The sequence below is a fragment of the Parasteatoda tepidariorum genome, chromosome 2, assembly GCF_043381705.1.
Source record: "Parasteatoda tepidariorum isolate YZ-2023 chromosome 2, CAS_Ptep_4.0, whole genome shotgun sequence".
NCBI classification, from domain to species: domain Eukaryota; kingdom Metazoa; phylum Arthropoda; class Arachnida; order Araneae; family Theridiidae; genus Parasteatoda; species Parasteatoda tepidariorum.
The window spans coordinates 55065630-55088113 of NC_092205.1; the positions used below are offsets into that span (position 1 = coordinate 55065630).

General features: G+C 29.7%; 1 protein-coding gene across 1 annotated transcript in view; it reads right to left on the reverse strand.

Moving 5' to 3' along the window:
• LOC107441428 (ras association domain-containing protein 10-like) overlaps positions 1-22484 on the reverse strand; it is a 63487-nt gene that overhangs the window by 21018 nt on the left and 19985 nt on the right. The window contains exon 2 of the mRNA XM_016054684.3: positions 991-1041. The gene's annotated coding sequence lies outside the window, so the exon portion shown is untranslated. The remainder of the gene's footprint in view (positions 1-990; positions 1042-22484) is intronic.

Consider the following 22484-nt stretch of genomic DNA (forward strand, 5'->3'; position numbering starts at 1 on the left):
AATTAAATAAGTAGAATTTCAAGTATTTCGAGATTTATTGCTTCAGAATTATTTGAAACCGGTAATTAGCGATTGTTTACAAACTACTGCATGAATATTCGTAAACTATAGAAAAAAACACGTTCACGGGTTATTGAAGTAACATACATACAGACTTTCACTTTTATATATAGAGAAATTTATACAAATATAAGCTCAAATAGTAACTATAGTTTAAATAATATTTTTAATAATATTTTTAATCTTTCATATTCATAAGTTTGAAATATTTTACGAGTCATTAGAAATTGCAACTAGCTATCTGTAAAAAATTTTGCGCGTTTTTTTGCTAAAAGGAAAATGAAGTTTAAGAGACACCAAAAGTGTGCTGAATCATATCTATAATTAAAGCTGATTAAATTTTAAAATTAGTGTTATTTTATCAAATTTATCTTTATTACATAATAGTAGTTGAACGTTAAAAATATAATAGTAATGGTAAACGTTTGGAACATTTTATTTCGTTGTTAGATGAAAATTTGACTTCAATCAAAAAAGGAAAAATCTTTCAAAAATTAAAACAAAAAAAGAATCAGTTACTTACCCTATCTAAACTTTGAATAAATTATGACATTTTAAATGCAAACTCTGTTTAAATAGGAACAAAGACCAATTTGAATCGGTAAACCAACTATAGTTTAAAATACAACTCTATAACTCTTGTAAACAAAAACGAAACAAACAAAAAAACCCAGCAAGTTTACAATGAAGTTTCATTTCTAGGAAGTAGTTTATATTTATTTATTTCTCTGAACGACTGCATAGAAATCTTAGAAATATTGCAGCATGTTCAACATTACATATTTGAGGTTCTTATTGAAAGTTCAATTGGCGACTTTAAAACCTATTTGCTAATACATCATCATTAACTGCATTAAAATGTGATATAAAAATTGAAATAAAAAAGAGAATTATTGAGATAGAAAGATAACTTTAAAAAATAATTATTACCTTCTTCCACTGGACGGAATGGTCTTCATGATTTCATTTACATAATTATGCCTGGAAAAAAAATAGTACAATTAGAACTCCCAAGAATTACTTTTTTTTAAAAGACTAGTTAGAACATCAGTTGAACAATAAACATAAAATACGCCTCGCACATTTTATGACATCTGATTGATAGCTTTGGGTTTGGTTGTATAGATCAACGGTAAAATATTTTAGAGAATTCACCCTAGCAGTTAGAATGGGTCAAATTAATTTGAACAATTTAAGGCTATTGACTTCGGAAATATTGTTTCGTTAATTCATTTTGTTCGGTTAAAACCTCGAATTAAAGTACACTGGTGTAAGAAATTAAAAGGATTTTTAGATTTGGTCGATTATCTCTAGAACTACTGGACCGATTTTAATGAAATTTGATACGTACATACATTGATACAATACAAAACAAATAACCATTCAACAATTGTAATACGCACGCATGATCGTGCGCAACACTCGTTGGAGTAGGAAGGTATGAAATTGCCACAGGGAATGATGATAAATCGCCTTATTTCAAGTATGAAATCACGCTGCAAGGCCTGTATATCTGTAAGAGGGGACCAAACCCCCTATTGACTCTTTTTTTTTTTGTTCATTCTGCAACCGCGGTTTCCTACTTTCCGACTCCAACGAGTGTTACGCACGATCATGCGTGTGTATTACAATTGTTGAATGGTTATTTGTTTTGTATTGTATCAATGTATGTACGTATCAAATTTCATTAAAATCGGTCCAGTAGTTCTAGAGATAATCGACAAACTCTGAAAAAATCTCTTAATTTCTTACACCAGTTTATTTTAATAAACAGGGTTAGAAATTTATCAGCAAAAAGGGTTAAATAATAACTTATTTCATTGTTATTTTACCACATTCAAACCAAACAGGCAAAAAACCATGTATAATAGGATTTTCGTATGTATGGTAGAACCATATATAATAACTGTCAACTAAGAAAAAAATCATTTATTAACTGCTTTCAACCAATACGGTTAAACAACCTGAATTTTATAGCACTAAATAGGCCCAACTAATGAAGCCACTTGCAGCTGGGTACACATTACAGCCGAAGGGGTTACTCAGTCAATCTTATGACCAACAGAACGGGGGTTCTGTCTTATCGTTTATGCCACAATATTTTACCATTCATTTCACCACATAAAGAGTTTTCAAGTATCCTGCACTCCTTGATTCGTGGCCCTGGGCTACTAGAGTGCTTAGAATAGTCTTATTCACGCATATATGGCAGCACCATTATGTTGCTTAACACAAAAAAGTATAGTACTAAGGATAAGTGAATTAACTAGATAAACTAATTAAACCACATTCTAAGGTTCATTCGATAAAACGCAACTCCACCGCAACTTAACTCTGATGTCCAGTTAAATTTCTTTTTTACGGCTTTGAAACCATACTAGTTGTAAATGATTTAAAAAACTATATACTTTTGTATTCATGGATTTTCAACAGTACTTGTTGTAAACGGTTTCAATACCGTTAAGCTGAAAAATTTTCTTTACCGTAAACCTTACGGTTAATTGGATGAATAGACTGCTACTGGTTATTTTACCGTGATTTAGAATGAAAATTCTGACACTGAATGAGGAATGACACAAACGATATAGAACAAATACAACAATACGACAAAATTAAAATACAAATTTTACCACTGGTCAGATGTTAGATAACAGGTACACTGTAAGAAATTGCAGATCAAATTACGGTATGCAGCTCTTTGGTCCCTAAAATCCATTTTTACCTCAAAATATTATACGATAATTTTTACATTATTTAGTTAATTTGAGTGATGCAGTTAGTTTACGCTTAATTATTTCTGTAAAAATTACGGTATATCAGATTTTTTGTTCGATCAACTTGTTCCCGTAAAAATAGATTTACGATAAAAAGTTCCGGCTCTCTAACTCTGATTTAACTGATTTAAAATTTTAGTAAAAAATGCCGAATATGGAGACGTTAAGTAGCATAACATCTATGCTACAAAATTGAGGAGTAACTTTTCTTGTTGGTCAAAGATTTAATTGATTACATGCAAGGGCTAGAAAATAACGGCTATAGAATCACAGAAAAAGTATAACCGCAAAAAATGTCAAAGATGTGTGTACGACACTGCGAAGAAATAGTAATTTGCACTAATTTTAGCTTTTAATTGGGAACCAAATCACTTGATTGATTAAAAACCAGAAAAAGTTACAGCATGCAGCAGAAAACGAAAAGCATCGTGCTTTACATATGGAAAGAATATTAAAAGCATGTTCAAAAAAGTTCCGCAAATGCTTTTATTTAATTTTCAAAGCAAAAGAAAAAAAGAAAAAAAAATCTTTTTTTTTTATAGTAAAATATTGAAAAAAGTAATTGTAGACTTTATTCTCTATTCAAGAGGGAAACTTACTGTACGGAATTATTAATAAAAATGTCAAATATTCAGTAACATAATCCACACACTCTTAATATTGGATTGATAGTTCTAAATATATTATTTCGCGCAAAGAGCGCCGGAAAAACCCTTTAAAACGATCGACACCAAGATAATAATGGGTCAAATTCATTTAAAAAACTAATAGTTTTATCCATTGTGGCGATTATCAGAATAAAACCAAAGTCACTTAATTCCATACATCAACCTAGATAGATCTACTATAGTTTGTTTAGTAACAACATTATAATACCGGAATAAAGGTTGATGACATCGATTTTTTCATTCATTATTCTCGTCTGTTTTTTCTTAATTTTTAAGGAATTTTAAGTGGCAATTGTAATTCATTTCTGACCCACATAAAAAGATTTCTCTTTCAACATTACCTAAACCATTATTCATTTTTCATCATTCGAGAACGAATTCAAAGCATACACATCAGCCACAGTGGTTCTGTCTTCCGGAAATGCGGTAATAATAGAGGCGTAAAAAGGATAATTTCCATAAATACGTTATTTATCACTGTCATGATACGTTTCTATCAGACTATGGTAAATAACATGAAATTTGGGCTCCAATGTGAGGAAACACCCTTTTTGTTTTGCAGTCACAACAGTTTAAACTTTTTAAATAATTTGTTTTATTTTAATTTATGATCAATTTATTTATATGACTTTTTAATTTATAACTTGTATTTTGTGTTTTGAGTAAAGATTGCTTTGGTTAATACGTGGGAATATTTCGTAAGAATTTTAAAAATTTGAAATGTTTACCAATCAACTACAAAAGTTTAAAATTTGAAAAACAAAAAAGGCCTCATTTCCGGTAGCTAATTGATTTTTTTCCAATTTTTTGATTAAAATAATATAATAATTTAATTCATAAAATAATGTACATGGCAAAATCAATAATTCATAAAGTGATATATTTCGATTCAATTCATATATCCATTAAGAAAATAATGTATCTCAACAACTAATTATTAAATATAAACAGAAAACATACATTCATTAAATTAAAAATAGCCATTAAAACTTCACCTTGAAATAAAATATTCCATAAAAATGAAATAGTTTAGGAAAAAAAGCATTTTTAAAAGAAGGTAACAAATTAACTTTAAAAATATTAAAAATTTAGTCTTTTGTCGACATATATACAGAGGTCTATCCAGACATTTTGTGAAAGGTCCGTTTTTGTAAAATTGTGAAAAAATTACTCGTAATTTGTGAATATAAAATAAACGTTAAGTCACATTCTTTCAACCGGGGTCCTGCTTCTGTGAATTTGTGCAAATAGGGTCCTATTAAAGCAGAAAACTTTTTCAAGGAGTTTTTAAATTGTAAACACATACAAGATTATGCTCAACACCGTAAAATTATAATTAAGTAAATTTAAATTAAAAAAAAAAAAAACAGCAATTGTCGCTACTAAATTAGTATTGCAACATACAGATATTTGGTATTTAGCCTATACTGCTGAACGCAGAATATTCATTTCGGAAGAATAAAGGAAAAAGCGTCTTACGAAGACAAAACCTAGTTTGTTTACATATGTCTTCCCCCCCCCCTTCCTGGGAAGGGTTTATTCGATTAACAAAACAATAATGGAGATAAACAAATTTGTCAAGGGTCCGATTAAAAGATAAATTATTTTGTAAAAGGCCCGTTAACGGACCCAAATTTAGCAATAATGTTCAGCTAAAAAAACAAGAAAATATGCACTCTAAATTGCTTTTGATTTAACAGTCAGATTTTCTCTTACTAGAAATCAACCTTAAGGATAAGGGGTGAAATCAGTGCAAATGATATTTCTATTTATGAAATCAGACACAAAAACACACTTTCTCTGAATAAACCTTTTTTTTTCCCTTTTTTTTTACAGGTTATTATTTCTAACCACCAAAATACAGAGCGTAGCATAATATTTGGTTCTAATGATTTGGCCAGGAAAGTGATTGAAAGTTTAATGGACCCCTTAATGTTAATTTTACTATTCGAAAACTTCACCGCATCTCAAGAACTGTTTAAGAGCAAGGAAATCTGTATACAGTTATAGAATTCGTTTTTCCAAAGATAATTCCAGGTAAAAAATAACTTTTTTAAAAAATTATTTATTATTTCGTATTATTTATTTACTATCAGTCGAAAAATCTTTCAATACAAATTTTTAGATCATTTTATATAATTAGACAAAATACAAATTTTAACAAAATTGTTCCAGAGAAATCTGACTGTTTCATCCATAAATAAAGATAAAGGAAAAAAAAACTTTGTTATTAAAAAATAAAAAATCCCCATCTTCAATATTCATACGTGAGGATTAGAATTAAGCAGATAACAAAGATTTTTTCTATGGAGCTTTAATAACTGCCTCTGTTGATAGTTTAAAGCTCAAATTTAACAAGTATTAGTTGATATCTCAATGGCCAAGATATCTTGTTGCAGATTTTCATTTTTAAAACCCTACCCTACTTAAATAAAAATATTCTGCTTAAAAGCAATTTTAAAATCTTTTCTACCTTTAGAAATTATAAGAATAAAAATAAAATGTTTTTCAATTAATTTTTTGTTTTAATAATACAAAAGAATACTTGAACAAAAAATTGCAATAATTAATATTGAACAATAGCAATTAAATAGTAAAAAAGTGAATGTAACAGAGAAGTTATAAGAATATAAGAAAATATATTTTCATAAAAAAATTAGATTTTTCTTTCAAAATTTGATATCAAATTTAAGTAGAAAAATAATTTTCACAAATCCAAACCCGAAAATTCCTCTTAAAAATACGAATAATACTTTCTGGAACTTTTGATTTCCTACTTTATTCTATGTAGAAAACTTTTTCTTTTGTTGAGGCATTTCATAGAAAATGAATAGACCTATGAACCCAAAGCTGCAATTTAAAGATGAATCAATAGATGAAAACAGGAATTTTATTTCTTTTCTTTTATAACTACACTGTTTGATGAAGAAAACAGGATTAAGCGCTTTAGGTCGCGCGAGACCACCAATCATTAATATTCTCTCGTCCCATATTCCCCTGTATTACTGGACAGTACAAGGTAAGTGTGAAATACCATCAGAGACCTATTTATGAGCGTTCAAGGTTATGGGGTCTTCCCTGACCTGAACTGAAATTCTAGAAAAACTGCTTAGTTTTTCGAGAAAGTAGAATGAAAATGGGGTTGGATATCTCATCAATGAATTTTCTGACCAACACTTTACAAAAAAAGAAAATATTAATTCATTTTTAGTAATTTTATGTAAATATCCGTGAAGGACAAAAAAATATCAAGTATTAATAATCAATATTAATCAATATTACACATAAGGAAAAAAATCTGGTGGAATTACCGTACTGTATGGTAGTGACTTTTCTAAATTTAAAAAGAAAAAAAAACATGATTCTGGTATATAAAAATAAATTACTATGTATTTTATTTCATATTATGACCGTCGTTGAACAGCCGACCCAATTATATGGGTTTACGACTACTAATGTTCAACTCCGTAGAGTTATAATTTTGACCCCAATCCAGAAGGCAAGGGAACTCCTGGATCGAGTATTGGGTGAAATTGAACTTCGTGGAGGACTTTTTGATGGAGCTAACCCGCATTTGCGTTACATGGAGATTAAGACCACGAGAACTTCCCAAGGTTAGCCTGGTGGCAAGAGGACTGTAACCCACGATCCGTCTACCACTGAGGATATTTCACGTCAGCATTGTGGTCGGTGCAAGCCGGATGCGAAATTCGTATCGACTGGGATTCGAACCCGATGCGCCTCATTGGAAGGCGAATGTTCTATTCCCTGAGCAAGTATTATGTATTTATACCATCCATCTGGTAATTTTTCCGCTTATATGTTAATGACTTACAGGAAATTCTTATTTTTAAAATTATAGCACTTATTACAGCACATGTAGTAAAAAATGCAAAACTGAAAAGTAAATTGAGCAGAATAAAAGGTTTTCATATCCTGTTCTAATGTATCATGATAAAATTACTAAATTTTGACACATTAACTAAATTTTATCAGACAATACAAAATCATCCTACATATCCAATCATCAATACTACAAATCATCCTTTTTCCTTTCTCAAACTTCTAGTATTTTTTTCAATTATTTGAAAAGTGTATCTGTAGATAACATTTTTGGAATTCTATTTTCAGATTTTTTGGTTTTTTACCAAACTCATCCCTGAGATATATATAGAGTTCTAGAAAATTAAAAAAAAAATTAAAAATAAATCCATTATTTTCAAATAAATTTCTCCAAAATGGGAAAAGGAGAAAATGGTAAAACTAGTTACAAGAGTTAATCAATGCACAAAGGAAGTTTTTTAATTGAGATTTTATGCTAACAAATTTTTTTTTTAAATTTTATCTATTTTCTTCCAATAGTATTCGACATTGAAAATATTATTTGATAGTAGCCAATTGATAATGATTAATAGTGACCGATTGATACTGATTAAAAGTCACTAATTGATACTGATTAATAGCAACCTTCGCATGATATTCTCGATTTACCACAGTCAAGGAGTTCTCCTGATGATTTTGCAATTCAGTAAATAACTTAATATTTATTTTTCAAATACCATTCAAATACTGTTTAATTCAAATACCGTTCAATTCAAATACCGTCGTTATTTCGGCTCATGGAAGCATGTTTTAAAAGCGTAACTACAAAAAAACACTAACACGTTATTTCAGGTATTTTTCTAACTAGAGACTCTGAAGACAGGCCGATTTATCATCTATTTTTGGAGCAAAGAGCTAACATAAGCACAATACTAACATAACATTAACTGGCGAACTTGTTTGCTCCAATATTGCTTGATAGGTCAGCTCTGATAGTATAAAAGCCTTATTTCTAACTAATTCGGTGACGTCATCTACGTTTATTTTGCTGAAGCTTACCATAGCATAAGGAATTAAAAATAAATACCTAATCATTAAAGAAAGTACAACAAGCTTCGTTACTGATTGAACAGAGCTGTAAGCTAGCATATATTGATATAATGTTTTAAGTAAGTGGAAAGAAAATGCATCTGCAGTTTAATTTATACATATGCCTAATGATAGATCAATGAGGGAAATAAATTTTTCCCACATATCCCCCGAACGCACTAATTAAACTTTTTTTTACGATTTTTTGGATAATAATACATCCAAACTACAAAAGAAAAAAAAAGCCAAATTATCAGTGTCACCATTTTCTAGTTATAAGTAAAAGAGAAGATACAGACTGACAAAATTTGAATTTTTTTATTTAAAGAGATTATGTACACCGAAGAGCCATTACATTATGACCACCCTCCATCTATAATAATGGGCTCACCCAGGTTTTCATGGTTTCTCGCCCGGGAACAATGTTTTCACGGGGCACGTTAGGACCCATAATCCTCATAGAACGATTCCTGACGTCTGTAAGCTACTTGAACATAGTTGCAGATCAGGTTCACCCATTCATGGCAATAGTTTTTCCTGGGGGGATGATGTTTAAAAACAGGATAATGCACCATGTCATAAGGGTCGAATCGTCATGGATTGGTTCGAGGAACATTCCAGTGACTTTCAAGTCATGTCTTGGCCCCCAAATTCACCTAACCTTAATCCAATAGAGCATCCGTGGTCCTACTTGGAAAACCAAATTCGTGCTGCCACGCTATCCCCTCGCAATGTGAGGGAATTGCAGGACCAGTTGGCGAGAGCTTGGTACCAGATACCTCAGACTACCTATCAGCACCTTGTGGAATCAATGCCACGGCGGGTGCTAGCAGTTTTGAGGGCTAAATGTGGTCCTACATGTTATTAGCAGGGTGGTCACAATGTAATGGCTCTTCGGTGTATGGAAACTTGTGAATACCTCATAAAAATGTTTCCAGATCACACCAAAATGTATACAATGTATTTTAAATTCATTGCGTTTAATGAAAGAAAAAATTAACAATGAGTAAGAAATTTCACTCAACTGTGCGCTGAGAACAAGTGAGTTTAGCTACAGACAATTACATCTTTATAAGGCTGTTTTTCGTAGGCTCCGTCGTAATGTGAAATGATGCTTTTCGGGGAATAATATGCTACTTTTAATACTGCTGTGAGTTTGCAACTGTAACTCATGAGTCATGACTGTTAGGTCAGATTTAGCCTATCTGATGTCAGCGCTGTCTACGTTTATTTTGAAAATGGTGCAAAACTTCAATATGGAGAAAAGCCGCAGTTTTGTGAAAATAAAAAGCGTATGAGGTTTAAATTTTTTAATATTTGAAAACTTACTCCAATGCTGCATTATATGCACTCAGAAATTTTTTTAAAAATTGACAATACCGCAATGATTTTGATAATTTTCATCTAGTTGGAAAAATATCGCCAAATGGACTATTTTCAAAAAAGTTTAATAATTTTTTTAAATATTTAAGTTATTTGTCTGTTCTCAAGTCAGGGGTCTGTCCAGACATTTTGTGAAAGGTCCTGTTTTTGTAAAATTGTGAAAAAACTACTCATAATTTGTGAATATAAAATAAGCGTTAAGTCACATTCTTTCAACCAGGGTCCTGCTTTTGTGAATTTGTGCAAATAGGGTCCTGTTATTGCAAAAATTGCTAAAAACCTTTTCAAGGAGTTTTTAAATTGTAAATAGATACAAGATTCTACTGAACAATTGCTGCTACTAAATTAGCGAAGCAACATACAAATATATATACTATACTGCTCAACACAGAATATTCATTTTGGACGAATTATGGATACAAAATCACTCACATTTTTAATAATTTCAATTGACAGATTTTAAATATTACAACTTAGTTACGTATCACTTTTAATGTGTTACGCAATAAGTAAATTTAAACAATTCTTCAATTTATAATATTTTATTTAAAAAATTGCCAGAAACTAATTTTTATTTACATAATATTCGATTAATTAATTTTATGAATAAATATAAATTGATCAATTATTTATTTACAAAAAAAATTCATTTAATATCTATAAGAATGTGCACACGATGTTTGTAAACATAGAAATATTTTCTTATAATACTACGTATGGAATTTAAACTAAGGAAAATTGGAAAACTTAGTTCGTTTCGATTTTGTGAAGGGTCTGTTTTTATGAAAAGGTATTTTGTGAAAGGTCCGTTAACGGACCCAAATTTCTTCTACAGACCCCTGCAAGCCCAGATAATTCTTCACGACAAGATAATATCTACAGTTTAAAATCATCACATTGCTTCAAGTGTAAGACACTTACACTATGGCTTTTTATTTTTATTTTCCTTGACAACTGTTGAGCTTCGAAAGACTGCGTTAAAAAGGACTCTAACAGTACGTTCTTTCAGACAAATTTGATTTCCCTTTGTTGAAAAGTGAAAAAGTGACATCAACTACCTAATTCAGATTAAAAACAAATATGCTCAAGGGAAGGGGGAAAAATAAAAAAAACGAAAATATCTTGACTTCCGCGATCGATTTAAAACTCTATTATCCTTTTTCTACTTGTCGAACTTGTCCTGAAAAATCACCTTCATTCATAAAATCTCATACCTCACTAACAGCACGGTGAAAGACTAATTGGAAGTAGATAAAAATTAAAAAGCAAAACGAAACACTACAAAAGAAAAAATGGGGGAGAGAAAAAGCAAAACATTGAAAACCGCCTAAGGGAAGAGGTCATTCAACACGTTTAGAAGAAAGAAGGATGATATTTAAGATTAACAGAAGGGGGGATACATGAAGGTTGGTTAGGGTTTTTTTTCCTTTTAGTTGGCGACCACGATTTACGCTTTGCTTTGTAATTAGGATTTTGACCGTCGCTTAAGGCGGTCGCCAAATAGCGTATCGTGACCACACACTCATTTTCTAAGTCTCTAAGAGATAGACTATTTTTGTTTATTTTTCGCATCTTCAGTTTCTTCTACCTTATCGCGTTTCAGATGCGCAACTATTAGAATGAGCGGGATTGCCCGAAGAATTTGAAGTTCAAATATCGATTCCTCGAGTGATTTTTTTTTTTAATCATCATCCAATGATCACGACTAGTAATCTGGACCTTGTTACGTGTATCAATATCAATTACTCATGAGGAATCTCTATATTGAATGTTATGATACGTTAAAACAAAACTAATTACTTTTTATATGACATTGAACGCTATTATTTAAAAGTCCCGCCTTATTTTATCTATGCGCAATATCTCCGGATGTCACGAGCACTCCTGGACACAATCCGATCAGCACACAATTGTCACAGATTTAATTGATGGCATATACAATTGTCTTTGACTCAATTTGGTGTAATCAGGGGTCTGTCCAGACATTTTGTAAAAGGTCCGTTTTTGTAAAACTCTGAAAAAATTACTGGTGATTTGTGAATATAAAATAAACGTGAAGTCACATTCTTTCAACCAGGGTCCGCTTTTGTGAATTTGTGCAAATAGGGTCCGTTATTGCAAAAAAAAAAAAAAAACTTTTCCAAGGAGTTTTTAAATTGTAAAGACATACAACATTACGCTCAACAATGTAAAATTATAATTAAAAAAATTAAATTTTAAAAATTTAACAGCAATTGCAGCTACTAAATTAGAGATTAAACATACAAATATTTGGTATTTAGCCTATACTGCTGAACACAGAATATTAATTTCGGACGAATAAAGGAAGAAGCGTCTGCCGAAGACAAAATTTAGTTCGTTTACATGCGTCTTTCTTCCCCCTTTCTGGAAAGGGTTTATTCAATTAACTAAACAATAATGAAGATAAACAAATTTGTGAGGGGTCCGATTAAAAGATAAATTATTTTGTGAAGGGTCCGTTAACGGACCCAAATTTCTTCTAAACTGGTAATGAGGTTTGATATTATAAATATTGAAAAAATATTTGAAGTACAATAGCAAAACTTGCTTTAAAAGCACATTTAAGCTGCATTAAAAAGGAAAATTATTTCGTTTCATGACACACTGACATTATATTTTACAATGATTCATCCACAAAACAAGTGCATCGAGCCACAATTCTTAGTTGGAAAATTAGCTGGGAAACAAGTCATCAGCTTGTCGTCATTAGCTTATTAGTCCGACTTCATTGGATAAATTATAACGACAAAATTTGCATCAAGTACATTTTGAAAGCTTTTATAATCAGTATAAAGAAAAAAATAATTTCGAAAAAATAAAAAGGTTGAAAAGGAAAGTAATTGCATTCCATATAGCATTAAAATTATCATTTACCGTTCCTTGCATCAAGTACATTTCGAAAGCTTTTATAATCAGTATAAAGAAAAAAATAATTTCGAAAAAATAAAAAGGTTGAAAAGGAAAGTAATTGCATTCCATATAGCATTAAAGTTATCATTTACCGTCATCAGGTCAGTAAGAAGTATAAGGTTAACAATTTAGAAATTGGTTGGGCGAAAATTTCTTGTTAAATTAATTCATTGCTGCACAGAATTTGTGTACAGTTTATTGTTATAATTTAATACAATGTATCACTTTCCAAGACTTAGCATTTTGCTACAGAATATTTATTCTTTATTTTTAGTTAAAGTTATTCTTCGAAGCATGTGATTTCGCTGTATGTATAAAATGAATAGTTTTCTTGGCAAATTTTACTAGGATTTTATTTATTAAGAATTGTTCTCAGAACAAATAGCGCGTTTGGTTAACTGTACAATTTACTCATAACAGGTTCACGCTGTACATTATTTAGCATTTTTTTTTTAAAAAAAACAATAAAATTTTTTTTATTGTGCTTAAGATTATGCTTACGACGTTAATATCTTGTTCTGTAATAAAGATACGCTTCTCCTCAAATTACATTTGATTTAAGTGTCATTTGTCGTATCAACTTAGGAAAATTTTTTTCTATCATTTAAACTATGAAAAAGGAATCAAAATACAAGTATTTACGTTAGTATGACTAAAGCAGTATAGAAAATTCAGATGTCTAAATTGACAATGATATTAGTTCAAGGAAACAATTTTCAGTAAGTGTTAAAAAGGTAAACAAAAATCTAAGATCACAGGTGAGAAAATTGTTATTCCAAGACAATTAGTCAAAAACAAGGAATCCGTAAACAATGAAGGGCAATGCATGCAAAACGAGTTCTTTTGGCAATTCTCTTGAAGTGTCATGATAAAATGAAATAAAATAGGCATCTAAGAGAAACGTTTTCTTGCTCAAAAGGTCATATTTCAAAGATTCTTTTCTAACAAGGACGCGTTTTCCAAAGCATCAAGAAAACAATGAGAGAATCTGAAAGATTTATCCTAGCAGAATATTTTATGAACCACGCATAGAACTGTTAGCAAACTAAATTAAAAAGCGATTATCTTAAAATAAACAAGATATAAATGCCCACTACTGTTGAAAAGAAGATTTCTAAATGAACATTTAGAATCCTATACCTTCAAACATATTAATTTCAAAATATTTCACCAAAACTCTTTATGCATTTGGATGCATTCATGTAGTCAGACATTTTTAAAGCATTTAAAAAAATATTTCTCAGGTACTATACAACTAATTTCTTTCAAACACTGTTTGAGCGTTTATAAGAAATTTTTGTACTTTAAATTAAATTTTTTTTGGATTATTATTAAAATAAGCTATAAAACAATAAATACGGTAAAGAACTATTTTTCTTATGGAATCCAAAGAGGGTAAAAGAGTTTGATAAATCGGTCAAAAAAATTTTTTATTAATTGGAGCAGTTACTTTCAGAGACATGTGAAATATGTTATAAAAAATGAATGAATAAAAAGAAATAATATTAAAAGGCTTGAAATTATATCACAAATCAAATTATTCTGTTTATATCCTACTATATTCTATTGGTACCGTATTTAATTAGATTGCTGCTACCATACTCCCACATTTTGAAAATCAAGAATCAATCTATAAAATCTGTTTACTTGTGGCGACCGCCACCTATCGTTAAATACTTTCACTGCGCTGAAACCGTTTACCAGTTGTCGCGTGCAATCATTATCTAGCCACGCGCTTGCTTTTTATAAAGAAAAACAATTATCGTTCTTTTTCTTGCCATATTTTTACAGATCTGTTACATTTAATAATAAAACTTGTTAAGTTTGTTTGTTATGTGAATTCGTGTTTATTGATAAGTTAATTCACCTTCTGATCCATACTTACTACTTCCTACACGAATTTACACACTTATAGAATGTTCTTTTTTCTGTGCAGTTAAAATTATTTTCTGAAGCATTTCATTAATATATTTAATGTCCTCATCTCAACTCGTTAAGAATGCATTGCATTATTAATCGGATAATTGAATAAGATGTTTTTAATTTGATTCGTATTTTTCTTTTCCAATCTGTACATTTAACTACTAAATCCTGAACTTTCAAATGTACGAGTTACCGGTCAATGTATAAAGTCTGGCATTCTGCAGAGTGGCTAAATTCGATTCAAAATGTGAAATGAATTAATATTTCACGCATTGTCAAGTCACTCAATAGAACTTTTATTAGTTACTTTAAATTTATATTTTATTTACATTCATTTACCGAACACAGTTTTACGTAATTTTTTTTTATAAAAGTTTATAACTTACTTACCGGTAGGTAATTTTAAAACGGTCAGTGTGACTAGTATTATTATCAAAAATATTAAATATTAATGTCATGTCACCTGATTACTTAATGATAAAGGAACTGTACTTTTAGTTTTATGCATTCAATTCAAAAAATTAATCAAAATCAGAAGAGTAATAATAAGAGAAAAAAAACTACAGACAAATACCATTAAATAAGGGAAACATATAATTAGCATACAAATACCGTCACACTGTTGACGACCGAAGGTATTATCATCTCTGTTTATTAAATATCATATAAATAACAGTCAGAGGACAATTTTCTTTTTATGATTCGTAAATATAGTCACACTCGGTGTAACGATCTCAGTGGTGCAAACGAAAATGGACTATAAAACGCGAGGTCACTAAATCATCAGTACACAAAACGATTGCCAATATTTTCTTTAATAAATTCCGTACTTATTTTATGTCAATGAAGTACTTACTATTAAATACCATACGTTAAAAATACGTTAAAAATACATTTCAATATATTACAGTTTATGCCAATACTATGTTACTATGATATGTTACTATTGAATACAATATCGAAATGCGTGGCGTACACGCATTTCGAATAAATTATACAACACAAACGATTTCGGAGTATTTTTTTTTAAATTCGAAATAATGAACCAAAATTTTGGTCGAAGCCAACCAAAAGATAAATCGAACCAATAATAAATCGAAAGATAAATCGAAAAGATAAATCGAACCAAAAGATAAATCGAACGTTTTCACGGGCTTAAAAATAATATTGCCTTTATGCCTCTATGTAATAAAAATCAGGACTGTTCGTGTGCTGTTCGTTATAATGAAAAATTTGCAGTAATGGAGATTGCATTAAAGTACTAGAACGTGCATGAAATATGCTATTTCATAAAAAGAATTCTCACTCACAGCTTGGGTATCATTGTTTCAAAGCATTTTGAAACCAGAAAAAAGGAATCATCCAGCTTATCATCCTGTTCTTCATAAGTAGCTCTCCCTTATACGTATCAAGCACTATAAACTTTTTCATTTCATAAAGAAGCCCCCTAGAATATAATATCCAGCAGGGAAAATGATTTAAAAAGAAAGGTAGGGGATTGTGAAAGTTTCACACGCTGAGCGTTCAATGGAAGACTGGAGATAATTCACCGTGGGACAGAAAGGCTGAGTGAAATTGTTTACTCAATAATTTCAGTTGCAGTTCAACTGCTCAGTGGGGAATCAGTTAAGGTACCAGATTAACTATAGCATATTGACCCACCCAAATCTGCCATGCATTGAAAATTAAAGCTTGCATTAAAGGGTATGGAAAGCTTAATATTCTCGAAAGCTAATTTTAATAACTTTATTCAGCTACTCTATCATGATTTAAAAGTTTTTTTATGAACCCTCCTCGCTGCTCTCACAACTGCATATGATCGTTTTACAGCCACAGATCGGTGAGCTTGCTCATTGGATACTGAAGTATTTTTGTATTGCTTTGCACCTTTTTTTTAAAAAAAAAAAAGTTTTGAAAATATAATACACGTGCATCCTTTGAAAAATTTCATTCATGTACAGAGCAAAAAAAAAAAAAAAAAAAAAACGGATCACTGTGAATAACTTTTGGTCTAATCATCTGATCTTTACACTCAATCTAAATGGTTCGAGAGGGTAACCTTACATATGCTAATTAACTAGAGCAGACGATATTTTAAATTGAAAAATCAGACACAAAAACGTACTTTCTCTGAATAAAAATACCTTTTTATCAACGGATTCGGATTTCTAACCCGCAAAATATAAGGGGTGGCAGCAATCCGGGAAATATGATCTTCATAGTAAAATAAGGAGAGTGATCCAAAGTTTGGACCCCTTTTATGTTAATTTTACTTTTTGCGTATTTTGCCATATCTCGAGAATTTTTTAAGAGAAATGAAAACATTTTGCACACAATAATAAAATTCGTTTGTCCAGAGATAATTCCATGCAAAAAATACATTTCAGTAAACATTTATTATTTTTTATAATTTTATTTAATAACAGTCGAAAAAATTTAGAATTGTAAGGTATGGAACTTTTTATATTATTTTAAAGTATGTTTAGACAAACGAATTTTAGTCTAGAGTTCAAAAAATTTTCAAATCGCTTAAAAAATTTTTCGAGATAGAGCGAAATACGCATAAAGTAAACTTAAGGGGTTCAAACTTTGGATCGCTTTCCTGGCCAAACTATAGGGACTATATTTTTCAGATTGCTGCTATTCCCTTTATTTTGGAGATAGAAATCCAAACCTGATGAATAAGATAGATGTATACGTAGAGAAAGCATATTTTTGTGTCTGATTTCGTAACTTAAAATGTCGTCCTTATTATCAATTAGCCTATTTGAGATTACTCCTACGAACCAGGGTTGGAGTTTTTGCCGGCAAAAAGGGTTTTTTGCCAGGGAAACCTGGCAAAAACCGGCAAAAACCTGGCAAAAACCTGGTAAAAACCGGCAAAAACTGGTAAAAACCGGCAAAAACCAAATTATCTAAATTGCTGATTAAATATTATTACAAAATACTTGAAACAAATTTAAATAAATCATAAGGAATAATAATTTTGATACATTACATGAAAAAATTATTTTTAACATATTAACAATTAATATAAGGGTAATAATTTTTAAAAAATTTAAAGTTTTTGATCTCTTTTCATTTTAGAATCCTAAAATAAGTTTTTTTACAAATAAATAAATATTATTATTTGTATAATATTATTATTTATTATAAAAAATTATTATTTGTACAATAATTAACTACATATGTTGATAGATATTTTATGCTTTAAATTATAGTTATCTTAATTTAAAATAAGTTCATTTCACTGGAAAAAAGAGAATAATCACAAATTTTCCAATCAATAACGTTTTAAACTACTAAAATGATATATTATTACATTATCATTTTATTATGGAATAATAATTTTAATTTTTTTGTAATTATTTATATTCATAGTATATATTTCAATTTTAGGAATAATTTTGTATCAAAAATGTGTTTTTGTCCTCTCATCTTGGAAAATATAGGTTTTTGCCACTTTTTGCCAATTTGCTTGGCAAAAACCTGTTTTTGCCAGGACGGTTTTTACCGGTATTTACCATGGTTTTTTCCACCTGCCTCAAAATCTTGCCAACCCTGCTACGAACCATTAAAGATTGAGTCTTTGAGCGTAAAGATCTGATCATTAGATCAAAAGTTATTCTGAGTAGTCCGTTTTTTTTTTCGACACACTATAAATACATTCATAAACAGTTGAGCTTTGCATGAATAAGCAAGCATGAATAAATACTACTTTTAAAATACGTTTGAAGCAAATATTGTAAAGAATTTCCTTTTATACACATCTGACTAGAAACAAACCGTTTTTACGTTTTTTATTACATCAAGAAAATGAAAGAAGACGGAATGCGACAGGTAAGAATATCTCAAAAACTCACAGCTAACAAGATAAAAATGGGCTCCAAAAAGAATCTTTTGAATTTCTCTTTAGAAAAATGTTAACTAAATTTTTTTTTCTCCAGATGTACTTTTAGCGTTTTAAAGTGCAAACTATTAATAATTATCTCAATTCAAATCGCTTAATAACGGCTTAACTATCAAACTTTTTTCGAGAAAAATTCCATTATTTAATATAAAAGGGAAGTTTATTTGAAAAAAAAAATTGAAAATAATGAAAAGTAAGTAAAGGCATATTAATATAAACTTTTTACTTTATTTCCTCTCAAAAGCCTTTGCAACATAATAATGATTCCACACATTAGTTTATTTGCAATAAATATTTTTGTTTTCATATTACCACGTTTTAAAAAAAAGTTAAACAAATTTTGTAAACTAATTTAATTTATTTATAATTCCGTAATGCCCGCTATTCATTATTTCGTATTTCTAATTCAGTGATATGTCTTAATGTCTGCTCGATAATAACTTAAAAACTAACCATGGCTAACATCGGATTTTTCAGTTAAATAAAATCCCATTAATGGTTTGAAATAAGAAATAAATAAATCTCAAAACATTATGAAAGGGAACGAAAAAAAGATACAAAATTTACAAATTGAAATTAAAAAATTTGGAAACTATTTTATTAGAAATTGAAAAATTCTCAGTAATCTTAATAAAAAATATTTTGAAAAATAAATCATTGAATGATAGCTCAAAGTTTAAAGTAATTAAAAGAAAATTGTATAAATAAAAATTTTTTAAAAAAAATTATAATTTTTAAACTAAATAATAGATGTTTATGGAAAAAAGTACGTTTAAAGTGGAATTCTCTGTTCAGTATAATACTCTATCACTTATTTTTAGAAGAATTTTCCCACCACAGTAATGAATAATAATAGAGAAGGAATAACAGATAAATGAATAATAACAGATGAGTGAATAAATAGAAAAATAACTAACAGATGAAGTAAAGAGAGTGATATCATACAAAAATTTCCATAACATTTCCGATCTTAGTGGGGGACTTCTCTAAGTTCCCAACTTATCACATCAGTTATTTTTAGGGGACTTTTCCCACCACAGAAATTATTAATAACAGATGAGGAATAACAGATAATAGCAGATAAATGAATAATAACAGACGAATGAATAAATAGAAGAATAACTAACAGATGTGGTAAAGAGTGATATCATACAAAAACTTCCGTAACTGTTCCGACCTTAGTGGGAGACTTCTCCAAGTTCCCAACTTATCACAGTTTCTTATAACGCTCTCATTTCTTTTACGATGCAACATGATATTTTTACACATTACAAATTTAACTTCATAGATTTCTGTTATATAGATTCTTTCACAAATAGAATTTGACCACTAAGACTTTTAATTCCTCTTTTAAAAACCAGTACTTACAATTTAAATGATATTTTCGGTGCAAAATATCGGACGATACTCGTATAGCTGCCAACTGTTCAGAATTTTTCGGATGTTGTTCCTGATTTTTAAATCAAATCTGAAAACCTGATATTTTTATAAAAAATCTGAATTTTCCTAAAATTGCAGTATATTTGCTTTGAAGTCAAACCCTAGTTCTGATCACCACAAGCTTCCTGTGATTATTGTGCAGAAGTAATGTTTAGTAGCTTTTTACTGGAAAATACTATTCCAATAGCTCTTGCTGATCATTTCACTAAATTGAATCTTAAACAACTATTATTATTTTTGAAAAAATGTTGCAGCATTTAAACACTTGCATCAGAAATATTTGCTTATAATGTAGATTACTATTTACCTGTCTTTTATAATTTGGAGAAGAATAATTATATATTAAAAGGTAATGGTTGTTTTTAAACAATTATACTGGCAAGATTTGAATAATTTTTCAACTTCATTCCAAGCACCTACTATAATGAATAAGAAGTTCCTATTGAAATGACCACCTACTGTATCCTTATCTTAAGTGAAAAAGGGAAATTCCATTTCAGCTGGTGAAATATTTCTCTATAATTAACAAATTTTTTTCATTTCAGTATCACTTCTTTATGCGATTAAGCGGGGACAAAAAACAACAGATAACCGTTTAAACGGGGAAGTTTAACATTAGTTTATTATAAAATGATTTAGTTCTATTAAATTTTATTCCTATAAGCGGGTTATTCGATTATCCGAGGGGCGAATAAGTGGGGACGACTGTATAATGCACTGTTATTTTCAATTTTATTTACTTCATATATTTATAGATACACATATATTATTACACATATAATTATTATGGTAACCTAAAAAGCTATTTAAATTCATTTAACAAAATGTAAAACAAAAAAAAAATATTAATATTTATAGATTATAATAATTTAAACCTACAATAAAAGTTTAAAATAATATCTGTTGCAAACCACATTAAATCATACTATTCTTATTTAACTATTAACCCGCAAACATCGTTTGATATCCTCAGCATTTGGGTCAGAAAAGTATGCCCTGGGATTTCTCACAGAAACTCTCAGAAACGAAATCAAGGAGTGTCATTTGAAATTAAATGTTCCATCGTAAGTTGATTTTGGCGATTTCTTTTATTCGCATCAGGGATTTAAACATCATTACGTTTGATACAAAGAACTGACACTCCATGCACCATGATTGCGTCTTTTATTGTTGTGGGCAAAAAAAATCACTGTCTATTACTTAGTATCTAATATAACAGATGGCAGACGGTTCTACAACTGCAGAAAATGCAATGTCTCCTTAATTGCTGTAACTCTTCAAGCGTAACTCCGTTGCGCCCATAATACCGCAGATGACAGTAAGTTACTAAAAAAAAAAAGACCCTTCTAAAATGGTACCTACCAAAACACATAAACAAAGAATGATCGTGTTTCCTTTAAAATGGTAATAGAACGGAACGACTTTTTTTGAGAAAGAACGGAGTATCAGCTCCAGCTTACACGAAAGGAAGAAGAAAAAAAAAACGGTTAAGCCTAAAGAGCATGATTTAATGATAGATTTTGGGAGAAGATTATCGCACTTACAGACATCCCACCGTTATGAACTTTCTGACAGCTAAAGGAATTACCCGTGGATTTCTTTATTACCACACTCTTTACTTTACTTTCTAAGTTCCCATGATTATTGTAGCTTCTGTAATGAGACTTTGATTGTCATGGCTAGATTTGAAATTTGTCTCACGGGGTTACAGTGACTTTATAACAAATGATTTCAACAAAATATATTGTAATTTAACGCGTTTTCTCTAGAAATGAGCTCCGAAAGATGCATCTAAATATTTATTTTTGGTACTATGATTTTGATTGACATAAATATAATAATGCTGAAATAATAAACTTACTATTGTGTTTAAAGACTTCGCTTTGAGACTTTGGGAAACAAAATCGTATATTCTCATGATTACTTTTGCTTTATAATGTAATCTTAATGGCCGTCGAGTCTGTTGGATATATGACTGAATTTATAATTAATAAATTTACAACTGTGCTTAAATACTTCGTTTTGAAACTTTTGGCAACAAGTAAAACATACGTATATTCTCATGATACTGTTGTTTCGTTAAGTAAGTTTTATTTTCATTAAGTCTGTTGGATTTAGTTAACGGGGCTACATTATATAACATTTTTATCAATTTAGTACTTTTCTGTGAGGTGCACATGTATACCAGAGTTGGCCAAAAATGTAATCGATTACATTTTTTGATTACAGTAATCAATTACTTGTAATCATGATTACAATTTTCAAAAATTTTGATTACAGCTGTAATCATGATTACAATATTGATTACAGTAATCAATTACTTGTAATCGTGATTACAAAGTTTGATTACAGCTGTAATCATGATTACATAGTCGATTACAGTAATCAATTACTTGTAATCATGATTACAATTTTCAAAAATTTTGATTACAGCTGTAATCATGATTACAATATTGATTACAGTAATCAATTACTTGTAATCCA